Raw genomic sequence first — 17,495 nt, forward strand, 5'->3', positions numbered from 1 at the left:
GAGGGCCCTAGATGTTTCTCCTATGTAAGCTTGTCCACGATCGCACGGAATGTGGTACACTGCTCCTGATGGTTCAAGTTTGTGGCTGGATGGTCGTTTCCCTGTGGCTTAAATTGTGTTCTGAATGGTATGACATCAATGTTGGCCTGCTTCTTTAAGAGTCTCTGGATTTTCTGGAAGTAAGTGTGCAGACTGTTGACGAGGGGATTTCTGAGATTTCTTGGTGATGTTCTTTATCGTCTGTTGTACTAGTTGCTCATGATAGAGGTGTAAATACTTGTTTGAGGTGGCTTAGTTCAGTAATTAGAAATCCTCCCATCCCTAGACACCCTACTAACAGCTGACAGCATCATCCGACTCATACACTCCTGTATCAGCTCAACTTACTTTACCAACACCAAGTCTGCATGTATCAATACTCAAACCTGCCACATTCTCAGCCACTTAACTTACTTACACAATCAGCTCACAACATGTTCGCCAACCCTCGTATCACAACGCTCGCACGAACGCATTCATCTTTCCCCACCATATCCCTACAATCATCTCATTATTTCTACGTCTGCCATCATTGATCTATGCGCATGCTCATATACATAATCCATCCTCCCACCATTCCCCGACATCAATCGCACTATAACTATATCCGCCCTCATGTCTCAGGATTCGTGCTCATATACATAATCCATCCTCCATCCATTCCCCAACATCCATCGCACTATAACTATATCCGCCCTCATGTATCAGTATTCGTGCTCATATATATAATCCATCCTCCATCCATTCCCCAACATCCATCGCACTATAACTATATCCGCCCTCATGTATCAGTATTCGTGCTTACATACATAATCCATCCTCCATCCATTCCCCAACATCCATCGCACTATAACTATATCCGCCCTCATGTATCAGTATTCGTGCTCATATACATAATCCATCCTCCCACCATTCCCCGACATCCATCGCACTATAACTATATCCGCCCTCATGTATCAGTATTCGTGCTCATATATATAATCCATCCTCCATCCATTCCCCAACATCCATCGCACTATAACTATATCCGCCCTCATGTATCAGTATTCGTGCTCATATACATAATCCATCCTCCCACCATTCCCCAACATCCATCGCACTATAACTATATCCGCCCTCATGTATCAGTATTCGTGCTTACATACATGTATACACCCTCCCATCATTCCCCAACATCCATCGCACTATAACTATATCCGCCCTCATGTATCAGTATTCGTGCTTACATACATAATCCATCCTCCATCCATTCCCCAACATCCATCGCACTATAACTATATCCGCCCTCATGTATCAGTATTCGTGCTTACATACATGTATACACCCTCCCATCATTCCCCAACATCCATCGCACTATAACTATATCCGCCCTCATGTATCAGTATTCGTGCTCATATACATAATCCATCCTCCCACCATTCCCCAACATCCATCGCACTATAACTATATCCGCCCTCATGTATCAGTATTCGTGCTTACATACATAATCCATCCTCCATCCATTCCCCAACATCCATCGCACTATAACTATATCCGCCCTCATGTATCAGTATTCGTGCTTACATACATGTATACACCCTCCCATCATTCCCCAACATCCATCGCACTATAACTATATCCGCCCTCATGTATCAGTATTCGTGCTTACATACATGTATACACCCTCCCATCATTCCCCAACATCCATCGCACTATAACTATATCCGCCCTCATGTATCAGTATTCGTGCTCATATATATAATCCATCCTCCATCCATTCCCCAACATCCATCGCACTATAACTATATCCGCCCTCATGTATCAGTATTCGTGCTTACATACATAATCAATCCTCCATCCATTCCCCAACATCCATCGCACTATAACTATATCCGCCCTCATGTATCAGTATTCGTGCTTACATACATGTATACACCCTCCCATCATTCCCCAACATCCATCGCACTATAACTATATCCGCCCTCATGTATCAGTATTCGTGCTTACATACATGTATACGCCCTCCCATCATTCCCCAACATCCATCGCACTATAACTATATCCGCCCTCATGTATCAGTATTCGTGCTCATATATATAATCCATCCTCCATCCATTCCCCAACATCCATCGCACTATAACTATATCCGCCCTCATGTATCAGTATTCGTGCTTACATACATGTATACACCCTCCCATCATTCCCCAACATCCATCGCACTATAACTATATCCGCCCTCATGTATCAGTATTCGTGCTTATATACATAATCCATCCTCCATCCATTCCCCAACATCCATCGCACTATAACTATATCCGCCCTCATGTATCAGTATTCGTGCTTACATACATGTATACACCCTCCCATCATTCCCCAACATCCATCGCACTATAACTATATCCGCCCTCATGTATCAGTATTCGTGCTTATATACATAATCCATCCTCCATCCATTCCCCAACATCCATCGCACTATAACTATATCCGCCCTCATGTATCAGTATTCGTGCTTACATACATGTATACACCCTCCCATCATTCCCCAACATCCATCGCACTATAACTATATCCGCCCTCATGTATCAGTATTCGTGCTTACATACATAATCCATCCTCCATCCATTCCCCAACATCCATCGCACTATAACTATATCCGCCCTCATGTATCAGTATTCGTGCTTACATACATGTATACACCCTCCCATCATTCCCCTACATCCATCGCATTATAACTATAACTGTAACCGCCTTCATGCATCCGCACTCATGTTCAAATTGCATTGCATGCATCGAATTACACGTTTAGAATGTCATAAATATTCTATAATATGTAGATATTAAATATCAGCAAACAGAGAATATCATAACGCAATAGATTTCATCCGTCAAATCATCACAGAAAGAAGGGCAGCCTGGAATTTTACAATGGCATCAGAACCCACAAAGAAGTTCAACTTCGAAAAACTTCAGTTACATATCTCCATTACGAATATGTAAAGTGTGAATAAAGATCACAACTTGCTTTTAAGTGTACTTCATTCCTGCAGATTTAGCAAGTTCCTTAGCCATAAAATGTAGATCTAAATGTTCATTTAGACAAAGACCCAAATGTTTATAGACATGACCATATTATATTCTACGCAAATATCTCCACATTTGAAACACAAAGCTAGATTAAGTCTCTGAAGGGCATTGGGGGCACGGGTGGCCCAGTCGTCTAAGGCGCCGCGATTCGCTGTGCAGAGTTGCGTCCCTTGGGCACGCCAGAAACCTATGATTGTGGGTTCGAATCCCGGTTCTCCCCGATTATGTTTCTAGGTTTGTCAGCACCGTACTCGTGTTTCACCGAAGTGGTAAACGTCTGAGACCTACATCACTTCGGGCTTTCCTCCCACATTAAGCTGACACGCCGCGATATAACTGGAATACTGTTAAAAGCGGCGATAAACCCAACTCACTCACTCACCCTGAGGGGCATTAAAAAGTGATGCACATAATGGAAAACATTATGGATGTCAACGTCTTTATTATGAGCAACAAAACGTTTCGGAGTATATACTTAAGCTTACTCCTTCATCTGTAAATTATTACCGTTCTCATTGTATTCGTTTATGGGAAATGCGTGCCGATCAAGTATGTGCCATGAATTTAAGCGACATTGTACGATTCCGAACTTATCACGAGACTGATTTATAATTCATGGTCAAATAGTGGTGACAATCAATCGAGGAAATAACACGCAAGGTCGCGCATGCACAGAACGGAAAATTTGGACAAGGCATTAACCAATCCGCATGCGCAGAAAGTAGCAGATAGTAGCAGGGAGATGTGGTAGATAGATGCCACGAGGTGTGTTATAGACAGTAGCAGAGATGTGCCAGATACCTGCCAAGAGGTGTGTTACAGAAAGTAGCAGACAGATGTGGCAAATAGTTGCCACGAGGTGTGTTATATACAGTAGCAGAGATGTGCCAGATACCTGCCAAGAGGTGTGTTACAGATTGTAGCAGAGAGATGTGGCAAATAGTTGCCACGAGGTGTGTTATATACAGTAGCAGAGATGTGCCAGATACCTGCCAAGAGGTGTGTTACAGATTGTAGCAGAGAGATGTGGCAGACAGTTGTCAAGAGGTGTGTTACAGATAGTAGCAGATAAATGTGGCAGATAGTGGCAAATAGGCGTGTTACAGATAGAAGCAGACAGATGTGGCAGACAGTTGCCAAGAGTTGTGTTACAGAAAGTAGCAGAGAGATGTGACAGATAATGGCAAAGAGGTGTGTTACAGATAGTAGCAGAGAAATGTGGCAGATAGTTGCCATGAGGCATGTTACAGACAGTAGCAGAGAGATGTGGCAGATAGTGGCAAATAGGTGTGTTACAGAAAGTAGCAGAGAGATGTGTCAGACAGTTGCCAAGAGGTGTGTTACAGAAAGTAGCAGAGAGATGTGGCAGATAGTTGCTATGGGGTGTATTACAGACAGTAGCAGAGAGATGTGGCAGACAGTTGCCAAGATGTATGTTACAGACAGTAGCAGAGAGATGTGGCAGATAGTTGCCAAGAGGTGTGTTACAGACAGTAGCAGAGAGATGTGGCAGATAGTTGCCAAGAGGTTTGTTACAGAAAGTAGCAGACAGATGTGGCAGACAGTTGCCAAGATGTATGTTACAGACAGTAGCAGAGAGATGTGGCAGATAGTTGCTATGGGGTGTGTTACAGACAGTAGCAGAGAGATGTGGCAGATAGTTGCCAAGAGGTTTGTTACAGAAAGTAGCAGACAGATGTGGCAGACAGTTGCCAAGATGTATGTTACAGACAGTAGCAGAGAGATGTGGCAGATAGTTGCTATGGGGTGTATTACAGACAGTAGCAGAGAGATGTGGCAGATAGTTGCCAAGAGGTATGCTACAGACAGTAGCAGAGAGATGTGGCAGACAGTTGCCAAGATGTATGTTACAGACAGTAGCAGAGAGATGTGGCAGATAGTTGCCAAGAGGTGTGTTACAGACAGTAGCAGAGAGATGTGGCAGATAGTTGCCATGGGGTGTGTTACAAATAGTAGCAGACAGATGTGGCAGACAGTTGCCAAGAGGTGTATTACAAATAGTAGCAGAGAGATGTGGCAGATAGTTGCTATTGGGTGTATTACAGACAGTAGCAGAGAGATGTGGCAGATGGTTGCCAAGAGGTGTGTTACAGACAGTAGCAGAGAGATGTGGCAGACAGTTGCCAAGAGGTGTGTTGCAGACAGTAACAGAGAGATGTGACAGATAGTTGCCAAGAGGTGTGTTACAGATAGTAGTAGACAGATGTTACAGGCAGTTGCCAAGAGGTGTGTTAACGGTAGTAGCAGAGAGATGTGACAGACAGTTGCCAAGAGGTGTGTTACAGATACTAGCAGAGAGATGTGACAGACAGTTGCCAAGAGGTGTGTTGCAGACAGTAGCAGAGAAATGTGGCAGATAGTTGCCTAGAGGTGTGTTACAGACAGTAGCAGAGAGATGTGGCAGATAGTTGCCAAGAGGTGTGTTACAAATAGTAGCAGAGAAATGTGGCAGATAGTTGCCTAGAGGTGTGTTACAGATAGTAGCAGAGAGATGTGGCAGATAGTTGCTATGGGGTGTATTACAGACAGTAGCAGAGAGATGTGGCAGATAGTTGCTATGGGGTGTGTTACAGAAAGTAGCAGACAGATGTGGCAGATAGTTGCCTAGAGGTGTGTTACAAATAGTAGCAGAGAGATGTGGCAGAGAGTTGCTATAGGGTGTATTACAGACAGTAGCAGAGAGATGTGGCAGATAGTTGCCAAGAGGTGTGTTAGAGACAGTAGCAGAGAGATGTGGCAGACAGTTGCCAAGAGGTGTGTTACAGACAGTAGCAGAGAGATGTGGCAGATAGTTGCCAAGAGGTGTGTTGCAGACAGTAGCAGAGAGATGTGACAGATAGTTGCCAAGAGGTGTGTTACAGATAGTAGTAGACAGATGTTACAGACAGTTGCCAAGAGGTGTATTAACGGTAGTAGCAGAGAGATGTGACAGACAGTTGCCAAGAGGTGTGTTACAGACAGTAGCAGAGAGATGTGGCAGACAGTTGCCAAGAGGTGTGTTGCAGACAGTAGCAGAGATATGTGACAGGCAGTTGCCAAGAGGTGTGTTAACGGTAGTAGCAGAGAGATGTGACAGACAGTTGCCAAGAGGTGTGTTACAGATACTAGCAGAGAGATGTGGCAGACAGTTGCCAAGAGGTGTGTTACAAATAGTAGCAGAGAAATGTGGCAGATAGTTGCCTAGAGGTGTGTTACAGACAGTAGCAGAGAGATGTGGCAGATAGTTGCCAAAAGGTGTGTTACAAATAGTAGCAGAGAAATGTGGCAGATAGTTGCCTAGAGGTGTGTTACAGACAGTAGCAGAGAGATGTGGCAGATAGTTGCCAAGAGGTGTGTTAGAGACAGTAGCAGAGAGATGTGGCAGACAGTTGCCAAGAGGTGTGTTACAGACAGTAGCAGAGAGATGTGGCAGACAGTTGCCAAGAGGTGTGTTGCAGACAGTAGCAGAGAGATGTGACAGATAGTTGCCAAGAGGTGTGTTACAGATAGTAGTAGACAGATGTTACAGACAGTTGCCAAGAGGTGTGTTAACGGTAGTAGCAGAGAGATGTGACAGACAGTTGCCAAGAGGTGTGTTACAGATACTAGCAGAGAGATGTGGCAGACAGTTGCCAAGAGGTGTGTTACAAATAGTAGCAGAGAAATGTGGCAGATAGTTGCCTAGAGGTGTGTTACAGACAGTAGCAGAGAGATGTGGCAGATAGTTGCCAAGAGGTGTGTTACAAATAGTAGCAGAGAAATGTGGCAGATAGTTGCCTAGAGGTGTGTTACAGATACTAGCAGAGAAATGTGGCAGATAGTTGCCTAGAGGTGTGTTGCAGACAGTAGCAGAGAGATGTGGCAGATAGTTGCCAAGAGGTGTGTTACAGATAGTAGCAGAGAGATGTGGCAGATAGTTGCCTAGAGGTGTGTTACAGACAGTAGCAGAGAGATGTGGCAGATAGTTGCCTAGAGGTGTGTTACAGACAGTAGCAGAGAGATGTGGCAGATAGTTGCCTAGAGGTGTGTTACAGACAGTAGCAGAGAGATGTGGCAGATAGTTGCCAAGAGGTGTGTTACAGACAGTAGCAGAGAAATGTGGCAGATAGTTGCCTAGAGGTGTGTTACAGATACTAGCAGAGAGATGTAGTAAATGGGAGGTGTATGACATAGTGTGACAGGGATGTGGTTGACATATAGGGACAACAAAATGGGTGCATATGTAGATAAAAGTGTTAAATAAAACATTAAAATTATATCTATTAATGGGCTTGTTATTTTAGAAGAATAACGAAGAAAATATAATCCTCTATTTGAGATGCGAAAGGAAAAGACAACTTGATGTTGTCCTCCATTCATACCTCAATGAACCGAAATAAATTCACAATTATTCCTTAAAGTTATTTGATTACAACACATTTGAACATATAACGTCCCATAACACTGGCGTATTAGTAAATCTCAAAGTGGGAACAAATAAAGACGTAAAACCAAGGAGAAATATGTTACTGTATGAGTCAAACACAGGGTCACAATGGTAGCATGAAATAGATAGTACCACAGGAATGAAACTCTCTTATTCAAGGATTAAAACATACCCCTGGAGAAATGGAATGAAATGCAATGACTGTGAACTGTCAAGACGGACATAGATTGTGAGATGAACATAGATGTTGAGATGAACATAGATGATGAGATGGACATAGATGTGAGATGAACATAGATGTTGAGATGAATATTGATGGTGAGATGAATATTGATGGTGAGATGAATATCGATGGTGAGATGAACATAGATGGAGAGATGAATATTGATGGTGAGATGAATATTGATGGTGATATGGGCAGAGGTGGTGATATGAGGCTATTTGATCGAGGGTTACACTGCCCCCAACCCCACTCCCATATACTATTTGACTAAATACCCAAGCAATAGAAACTAAGCGTTAAATGTGCTCTCGGTAAATCTGTGCCCACTTTATCAACTAACTGGTCAAACAACCAAACAAACAAACACTAGTACTACCTGGTCTACTTCCTTCCTGTGTGACAGACACCCACGTTCTATACAGCTGCACAGTTCAGTCATAGCCACGCGCACCTCGCGTCATAGTTCACTGGAGAAGAGATAGACCGTCGTGTTGCTGATCACTACGCTGTCGTGTGTACACTGTTGGGTGCGGTAAGTCATTTCAAATCAAATACGTTGGTAGTTTCTGAACAAAACACAAATTGGAGAAATATTTTCGCAATTTAACGCAAGCTTAAATCTTAAGGTCTGAAATAGTACGCCAACATTTATCAATGATTTCGCATATTTTGTTTATATGAATCGTTTTATGAAGGCTTTTGTCGCTTTTGAGTATTGTAATGCAATGTCATTTTGTACGACGAACATATAAATATTAAATATGGTTGTTCACACATAGTATAACTCAATGATTATTGTTGCGTCCCCTTTGACACAAGCTAAACCATGGTAGGAGAGGCATAGTGTAACTAAAAGCGTTATGAGGCATAGCATATTAGTTTTCGACATTCCGGACACTTTGGTATATGCATGAGCCATTCACTTCAACCTCTTCTGACGTGTGAAAGGCAGCTGTGTTAAGCTAAGCGCAAGTTGAAGTGCTTATATTCAATTCAGTCATTTTCCTCAAGAATTCAAGATGCATGTTTCCACGTATTTACGTGTCTAATAATTGAATGACTTTTCTACTTTCTCTCATGGCATAGTTACATAGTATTTACACTTTGATGTGGTGTCTTGGTTCATCGCCTCTGAGTCTACACTGACATCATTAGTTAAGCAGTTTTGTGAACAGCTCATAAGAGCCTGTTACTTGTGTGGTATTACACCGACTTCAAGTAAAGGACGTCACAGAGATCTGTTGTTGCTGTTGTTGAATTGGCCTATTCTTGAAATGTTAATATAAACATATGAATAGGTGTTGAGGTAAAGTCATTGTCATTGACACTCTCTGGTTTTAGTGTGATTCCATTTCTATTTAATTAATTAATAAGCGCAATTCGTGAGTATAGGATCCCGGTGATCATAAATAACGAGTGTGTATTCACGGTAGGGAATTCTCAGGGGTTATCACAGGAAGCAGGAAGTTGTAGTCAGTGTCCATGTCAGGTTCTATTACGCAGTCTCGTGAGATCGTCACAAAGTGTCCTTCATTCGCCAAGGTGACGACTCGGTTTCGGGTAGAATAGCTGCATATCATGTCACGTTCACACTTAACACATTAACACATTTTAATTCAGGCAACCATTCAAGAACGATAACTCCTTGATAAGACAAACACACGGCAAATAATTCTTACTAACGTACACGTTACAATGATCGTTAAACAAATTGAATACAACAGATAGAGAAACTATGTATCTAACATATATAACTCCAATATAAATGACACAGTAATAAGTTTCGTACCCTGTGTTACTACTCACTAGTAGATTTGTTGTTAAACCCTAATTGCTTGAGGTGCGATCGTTGACGTGCTCTGATTGTTGTGAAGTGCAGTAGCTTTTAGCATTTTAAAACAAGCCAATCAACACAAGGGGTCGCGCAAGACAAAGAACATAAGACAGACAATGACACAACGAACAATGAACGTATTTGTTTCTTCCAAAACATAGAGGGAGAATCGAAAGTATCACTCAGCTTTTTAAGCCTAAATTTACACAAGTCAGATTTATTTTTCCTACAGCAGGATTAGCAGTGATTTCTTTTTTTGCAGTAGATGTTTCTATTAGACTCTGTACATCAACGTCTAAATTAATGTTCTCAATGCTGTTCGAGCATCCCGTCTAGCAATCTTACATTCGTCACGTAATGGGGCCCTGGTATGTTGATAATGCATAATTCTAGTGCTTTTCCTCACACAATCTGCAGAATCTAATATAACATGGACGAAATCATCTGTAGCCCCATCAATGTTAAAAATCCAGTTTACTCAAAAGTACACCATCCTTTCCTGCAGGCTGTTTAAAAACGTTTCACAAAGCGATTCATTCCAAACAGTCTTTTCTGTCAAGCAACCAGATGTTGGCTTATCATTTTGGTTGTTCATGTTTGGGAATTTACATGTTAATTCTAATGGTAAATGATCTGACTCTATACGATCTCCAATGTTGAGCATGTCAATGTATTGAAAAAGATCCGGAGAACAGATAAAGTAATCATTCACCCTACATCCCTGGTGAACACAATATGTATATTCCCCTTCTGCGCCTCATATACCCTGCCCTTAACAATAAATAGCTGGTATGAACAACTCATGTCTAACAATATCTGCCCAAATATGTTTATCACACCATCATGGGATTTACGATCATCAATAGGTAGATCTTCCTTCCCCGATTAAGTATTGTCATGTGATGAAATTCTAATTCTCGAAAATGTAACAGACGTTTTCTCAAGGACTTCAGCCTTGTCAGTAGCAGTAAACACTTAAAGTTTATCCGAGGCAGCAACTATATGAGGCAGGGAATACACATTGTTGGTCCTAAATCTCTGAAGTGTATCTCAGTAATTTCGAGTAGTTATACATATTTTTGTTACTCAATTGCGTATTGCAATCCATTTATATTTGAAGGAAACCTAATTACTCAGACCTAAAGTGAGAACTTGCTTTACAGTTTTACAGATATAAAAAGGTAAATCTGACAAACCTAATGGTGAGCACATATGCATTTTCCTGAAATATTGTACCTAAAGATCTTTAAGTTACTTCTCTCACTGTAAGCCCAACAACCCTGGTAACTTCTGCGTTCTCCCGGCGTCACACCCGGCAAATGTACGGGCACTGGCGGATGGCATAGCTACTTAGCTATAGAGCTACAGAGCTACAGAGCTAAAGACAGAACTACAGAACTGTAGGCATAGAGAGCTATGTGGTTATATAACAACATACATATATCTACTGGGCTACATAGCTACACAGCTACAGTCATTCAGGGGGAACAGAGCATCTTATGTACACCGATACAGCGCTGCAAACTTGGGGAAGTCGCAGCACTGTATACGTAGATAACTGCAGAGCTACAGACCAACACACATAGGGAGCTATAGGCTTACATAACAACAGACACATATCAACTGAGTAACAGACCTACAGGACTACGATATGGAACGCTACAGACCAATGATACAGCGCTGCAAATACAGGGGAGTTGCAGGGCTATATACGTAGACGACTGCAGAGCTACAGAGCTATGAGTATAGAGGGATGTAGAGAAGCCGGGATACAGAGGAACATACAGCTATATGGTTACAGAGCTACAAGGCTTCGTACAAAGAGGTATGTAGGTTACAGGGGTGTAGAGCTACAGAACTACTGAGAAGTACGTAGAAAGCTATTTATTCGACACTACCAGTGACATCTCTCCAATGGTAGCGCCTACAGCCGCCGACACTGCCAGTGACATCTCTCCAATGGTAGCGCCTACAGCCGGCGACACTGCCAGTGACATCTCTCCAATGGTAGCGCCTACAGCCGCCGACACTACCAGTGACATCTCTCCAATGGTAGCGCCTACAGCCGCCGACACTGCCAGTGACATCTCTCAAAGGGTAGCGCCTATAGCCGCCGACACTGCCAGTAACATCTCTCCAATGGTAGCGCCTACAGCCGCCGACACTGCCAGTGACATCTCTCCAATGGTAGCGCCTACAGCCGCCGACACTGCCAGTGACATCTCTCCAATGGTAGCGCCTACAGCCGCCGACACTGCCAGTGACATCACTCCAATGGTAGCGCCTACAGCCGGCGACACTGCCAGTGACATCTCTCCAATGGTAGCGCCTACAGCCAGCGACACTGCCAGTGACATCTCTCCAATGGTAGCGCCTACAGCCGGCGACTCTGCCAGTGACATCTCTCCAATGGTAGCGCCTACAGCCGCCGACACTGCCAGTGACATCTCTCCAATGGTAGCGCCTACAGCCACCGACACCGCCAGTGACATCTCTCCAATGGTAGCGCCTACAGCTGGCGACACTGCCAGTGACATCTCTCCAATGGTAGCGCCTACAGCCGCCGACACTGCCAGTGACATCTCTCCAATGGTAGCGCCTACAGCCGCCGACACTGCCAGTGACATCTCTCCAATTGTAGCGCCCACAGCGGGCGACACTGCCAGTGACATCTCTCCAATAGTAGGGCCTACAGCCGGCGACACTGCCAGTGACATCTCTCCAATGGTAGCGCCTACAGCCGGCGACACTGCCAGTGACATCTCTCCAATGGTAGCGCCTACAGCCGCCGACACTGCCAGTGACATCTCTCCAATGGTAGCGCCTACAGCCGCCGACACTGCCAGTGACATCTCCAATGGTGGCGCCTACAGCCGCCGACACTGCCAGTGACATCTCTCCAATGGTAGCGCCTACAACCGCCGACACTACCAGTGACATCTCTCCAATTGTAGCGCCTACAACCGCCGACACTGCCAGTGACATCTCTCAAAGGGTAGCACCTACAGTCGCCGACACTGCCAGTGACATCTCTCCAATGGTAGCGCCTACAGCCGCCGACACTGCCAGTGACATCTCTCCAATGGTAGCGCCTACAGCTGCCGACACTGCCAGTGACATCTCTCCAATGGTAGCGCCTACAGCGGGCGACACTGCCAGTGACATCTCTCAAAGGGTAGCGCCTACAGCCGCCGACACTGCCAGTGACATCTCTCCAATGGTAGCGCCTACAGCCGGCGACACTGCCAGTGACATCTCTTCAATGTTAGCGCCTACAGCCGCCGACACTGCCAGTGACATCTCTCCAATGGTAGCGCCTACAGCCGCCGACACTGCCAGTGACATCTCTCCAATGGTAGCGCCTACAGCCGCCGACACTGCCAGTGACATTTCTCCAATGGTAGCGCCTACAGCCGCCGACACTGCCAGTGACATCTCTCCAATGGTAGCGCCTACAGCCGCCGACACAGCCAGTGACATCTCTCCAATGGTAGCGCCTACAGCCGCCGACTCTACCTTTGACATCTCTGCAAGGGTAGCGCCTACAGCCGCCGAAACGCGTGCAGGGATCCGATAACTACCTGCACACATCAGTACTGGCATTCCGATACCCAACCGAGTATCCTGTTTATAAAGGCTGGAGTGAAAAGGCCGCAACAGGCTAGCTGCGATCCGACTACCATGGCATCATGGCCTCATGGCCTCTTATAAAAATATTCTGTTTGAGAACAAAGCAACTAAAACACACACAAACACACTCACACATACCCTAGCACACACACAGACACACACACACACACGCACACACGCGCGCACGCACGCACGCACACACACACACACACATGAATACACACACATGAATACACACACACACATGAATACACACACACATGAATACACACACACACACGCACACATATTGTATTCACACATTGGAGTGTTGGAGGCAACAGCGTTTGACTGGGTGTCTAGCTGGGAGAGCCACATTTCAGAAATGGCTATTGCCGGTAAAGCCACAATTTCAGCTGAGTGCATTTCGTCTATTCTAGCGGGTAATTAATTAATCCGATTACCGATACCTTTATATGAGTGTCCCACATTTAAATTACTAAGCGCGGTACTCCCAGACTGAGGGAGGCGACCAGTTCCTACACCGTGTTAGTGACGACATCATCATCTTCACTACAGACAAGAACATTGAACATTTGTGTACTGCAGACATTGTGATGGTACATTTTATGCCTGTCCCAAGTTGTTTGATCAGATTTATTGTTTACATGCTGAGGTGTTTGGCTATATGTTTCCATTAGTTTACTGTTTGTTGTCCAATCGAACAAAAGTTATGTCAACATGTTTCAGTACCTATGCGATTTTGCTAGTAGAGGAGGTCTAGAGTTTGCCCCACTTACAATTCAGTTGGACTTTGAACGTGCAGCTCACAATGCCGTGACTGAGGTATTTCCTGGGACATTAGTTAGAGGGTGTTTCTTTCACTTCACCCAATGTATCTGGAGGAGGGTGCAGAAAGAAGGTCTGGTGTTGGACTATAAGGAAGATGAGGAGGTGAAGAAGCTGGTGACAAGAGCTGCTGCCCTTCCTCTAGTACCTCGTGACAAAGTGGATGATGTGTGGCTTGATGCCATTGCTGACTCTCCTGCTGGCCCTAAAGTGACTGCTTTAATGGACTACGTGACAACCTGTTGGGTTCAAGGAGGGGCCTTCATGCCAGAGATTTGGAACCATTTCGAAAACCAAGGCCACCGTACCAACAATCACCTGGAAGTGTTGCACAACAAGATAAAGAAACTTGCCAAGAAGTGCCACCCGAACATCTACGAGGTAGTGAAGCTATTTCAGCGAGAGGAGTCACTCAAAGAGGTTGCAGTCCTGTGATCAGAACCTTCACGAAGAAAGAAGTACAAGGCAATCGATGCACCTATTGCGTCCCTCAAGATCCAGCTCCTGAACCCACACCTGAGTGAGATGGAATATGCTGACCACGTGGACGACCTCCTTCATCTGCATTATGATATCCATATGCTATTCATATTCATCAATATAAAGTTTTGATGAATATGTTATCCTTGTTGAATAGAAAATGAGAAAACAAGACTTGTTTTGTTATATACGGTAACCTGTTAGAATCACAAAGCATGTTTTGACAGCATAGCCGCGAGAGCCACATTATACAATCACGCAACCATAACCATTGCCGCGAGAGCCACATGTCAGGTAGTGTGTGTTGTCATGTTAATTACATACTTCAAGAATAATTTGTAAGATTTTGGAACATTGTTATATAGGAACCTTCAATCTGTGTTTGACCGTTTCAAACAAATCACGTGAAGGTACTCAGGGAACCAGTCTATCATTTGTTCTAGTTTTGGTTTGAGCTGACGCTCTGATGACCTCATTTCCGAGGGGAATCCCCGAACGTCAGTCACATTCAGATTGACGAATACGATCTTGTTGTGTGGGGGCTGTATTCAGGGGCGTTCCTGTACATTGTAGAAGGCCGAGGTGGGTGTAAGTGAATGACGTCAGTAGCAGTTTAACACTGACAGAGTTACCTGTGACATAAAAGGTGTATTGTACCCAGTATCCTCCTAGACATTCGTCACCACTCCCATCTTTTCGTAGACTTCAAGGGGTCCGTGTATTTCTCGATAACCGACGTAAGCTAATCAGAATGCCCGTCAGTTGCGGTACTTCAAATACACATCTCTGTACATCCAGGATACCACACCCACAGCGACATCCTTTACACCCAGGATACCACACCCCCAGCGACATCCTTTACACACAGGATACTGCACCCACTGCGACATCCTTTACACCCAGGATACCACACCCACTGATACATCCTTTCCATTGAGCTATACGTCTGCTTAGCTTTACCAACCAAAACCAAATTCGGTCTCATATCCATTTTGATGATATGCCTAGATCTGAAAAATATATTAAAGGTAGTGATGTGAGGTGAAATTGGGTTTAGCGTCGGATCCAAGATTATTGCACTTGTGCATGCACGTGTGTGTATGTGTTTGTGGCTGCTTGTACTAGACCGGTTTGATGCCGATTTATAGTGCTAGCCCACTGTGATACCATGTCGCAGTATAAAATGAATTCCCCACTCAGACACAGTTTACTGACTCCGAGCCGACCAGTCCTTGTTTTAGCCCCTTAATGCCGAGCGCCAGACAGGGTAACAACAAGTACCATCTTTTAGCGTCTTTTGGTATGACGCGGCCGGGGATCGAACCCCGGACCTTCTGCTCTCCAGGCGGACGCTCTACCACAAGACCCCGGAGGCGGTCTTTAGGTAGTGAAATAAGCATCGTTTTATTTTTGTGAAAAGGAGTGTCTGTGTGTGTCTGTGTGTAAACATGCCGGTCTATGCGTCTGTTTGAGTGTACCTGTGTGTGTTTGACTGTGTATGTGTCACTGTGTGTATGATTGAATGTGTGTGTGAGTGAATGTGTGTGTAGTTCCACAAACTCCTCTACATAAATATACACACATACACACAAGAACGAGTTGGTGGAACTAGGTAACAATGTGTGCGTATCTGTGTGTATATATGTGTGAGTGTGTGTATGTAGGTGCAATGTGTGTGTGTGTGTGTGTGTGTGTGTGTGTGTGTGTGTGTGTGTGTGTGTGTGTGTGTGTGTGTGTGTGTGTGTGTGTGTGTGTGTGTGTGTGTGTGTGTGTGTGTGTGTGTGTGTGTGTGTGTGTGTGTGTGTGTGTGTGTGTGTGTGTGTGTGTGTGTGTGTGTGTGTGTGTGTGTGGTGAGAACTGGGTAAGCATTTTCGTTTGTTAGCCTAAACCCTAAGATTGTTATTTGTGTTGAAAACATATCAGCATAGAACAAATATAATATGTGAAAAATGATATTACAGGTAAGACGTATAATTAGTTATAACACCTGTTTCAGTCAGGTGTCACAGATCGATTTAACAGCACCCAGTTTTGACACGTTTATACAGTTTATTAATTAAATCTTCTCGTCTTCACTTTTCTACATTATTGGGAAATCAAGACAATCACAATCGTAACAACAGTCAATTGAGCCGTTGTCTGACACAACAAGTCCTATTATGACATTTATAAATATATTATCGCCTGGGTCAATCGGGTAATCACATCTAGACGTGGCATGTCCAGCGCAAAGTCATTGTCTCTTCGTCTGTCTATTGTTGTCCATTAGTACATTTGTGTTTTTAATGTAAACTGTTAGTCTGTAAAATCAACGCCAGCGATCCCCAATCCCCTGAGTAAGGTTTGTAGCTTACATGCAGTGACAGTGTAACAGTGTAGTGTGTTGCTGTAGAGTGACATGAGTTACCTCCCCTGTTTAAGGTATGTAGGTTATATACAATGGCAGTGTAACAGTGTAGTGTGTTGCTGTAGAGTGACAAGAGTTACCTCCCCTGTTTAAGGTATGTAGGTTGTATACAATGGCAGTGTAAGTGTAGTGTGTTGCTGTAGAGTGACAAGAGTTACCTCCCCTGTTTAAGGTATGTAGGTTATATAACGTGGCAGTGTAACAGTGTAGTGTGTTGCTGTAGAGTGACATGAGTTACCTCCCCTGTTTAAGGTATGTAGGTTGTATACAATGGCAGTGTAAGTGTAGTGTGTTGCTGTAGAGTGACAAGAGTTACCTCCCCTGTTTAAGGTATGTAGGTTATATAACGTGGCAGTGTAACAGTGTAGTGTGTTGCTCTAGAGTGACTAGAGTTACCTCCCCTTTTTAAGGTATGTAGGTTATATACAGTGTGGCACCAGTCAGGTGGCTTTATATCCAAGTGATGTGTTGTTGTAGAGTAACTGGAGTTACCTCCCTTGTGTAAGAATGAAGGTTATATACACTGGCAGTATAACAGTCTAGTGTGTTTTTGTAGAGTGACAAG

General features: G+C 44.1%; 1 protein-coding gene across 1 annotated transcript in view; it reads left to right on the plus strand.

Moving 5' to 3' along the window:
- The first annotated feature begins 8,272 nt into the window (after positions 1 to 8,272).
- The window catches only part of LOC139441446 (ankyrin repeat and protein kinase domain-containing protein 1-like), a 208,689-nt gene continuing 199,466 nt past the window's right edge, over positions 8,273 to 17,495 (plus strand). The window contains exon 1 of the mRNA XM_071222359.1: positions 8,273 to 8,283. The gene's annotated coding sequence lies outside the window, so the exon portion shown is untranslated. The remainder of the gene's footprint in view (positions 8,284 to 17,495) is intronic.

This window comes from Haliotis cracherodii, unplaced genomic scaffold, assembly GCF_022045235.1.
Source record: "Haliotis cracherodii isolate W230 unplaced genomic scaffold, xgHalCrac1.p SCAF_40, whole genome shotgun sequence".
NCBI lineage: Eukaryota > Metazoa > Mollusca > Gastropoda > Lepetellida > Haliotidae > Haliotis > Haliotis cracherodii.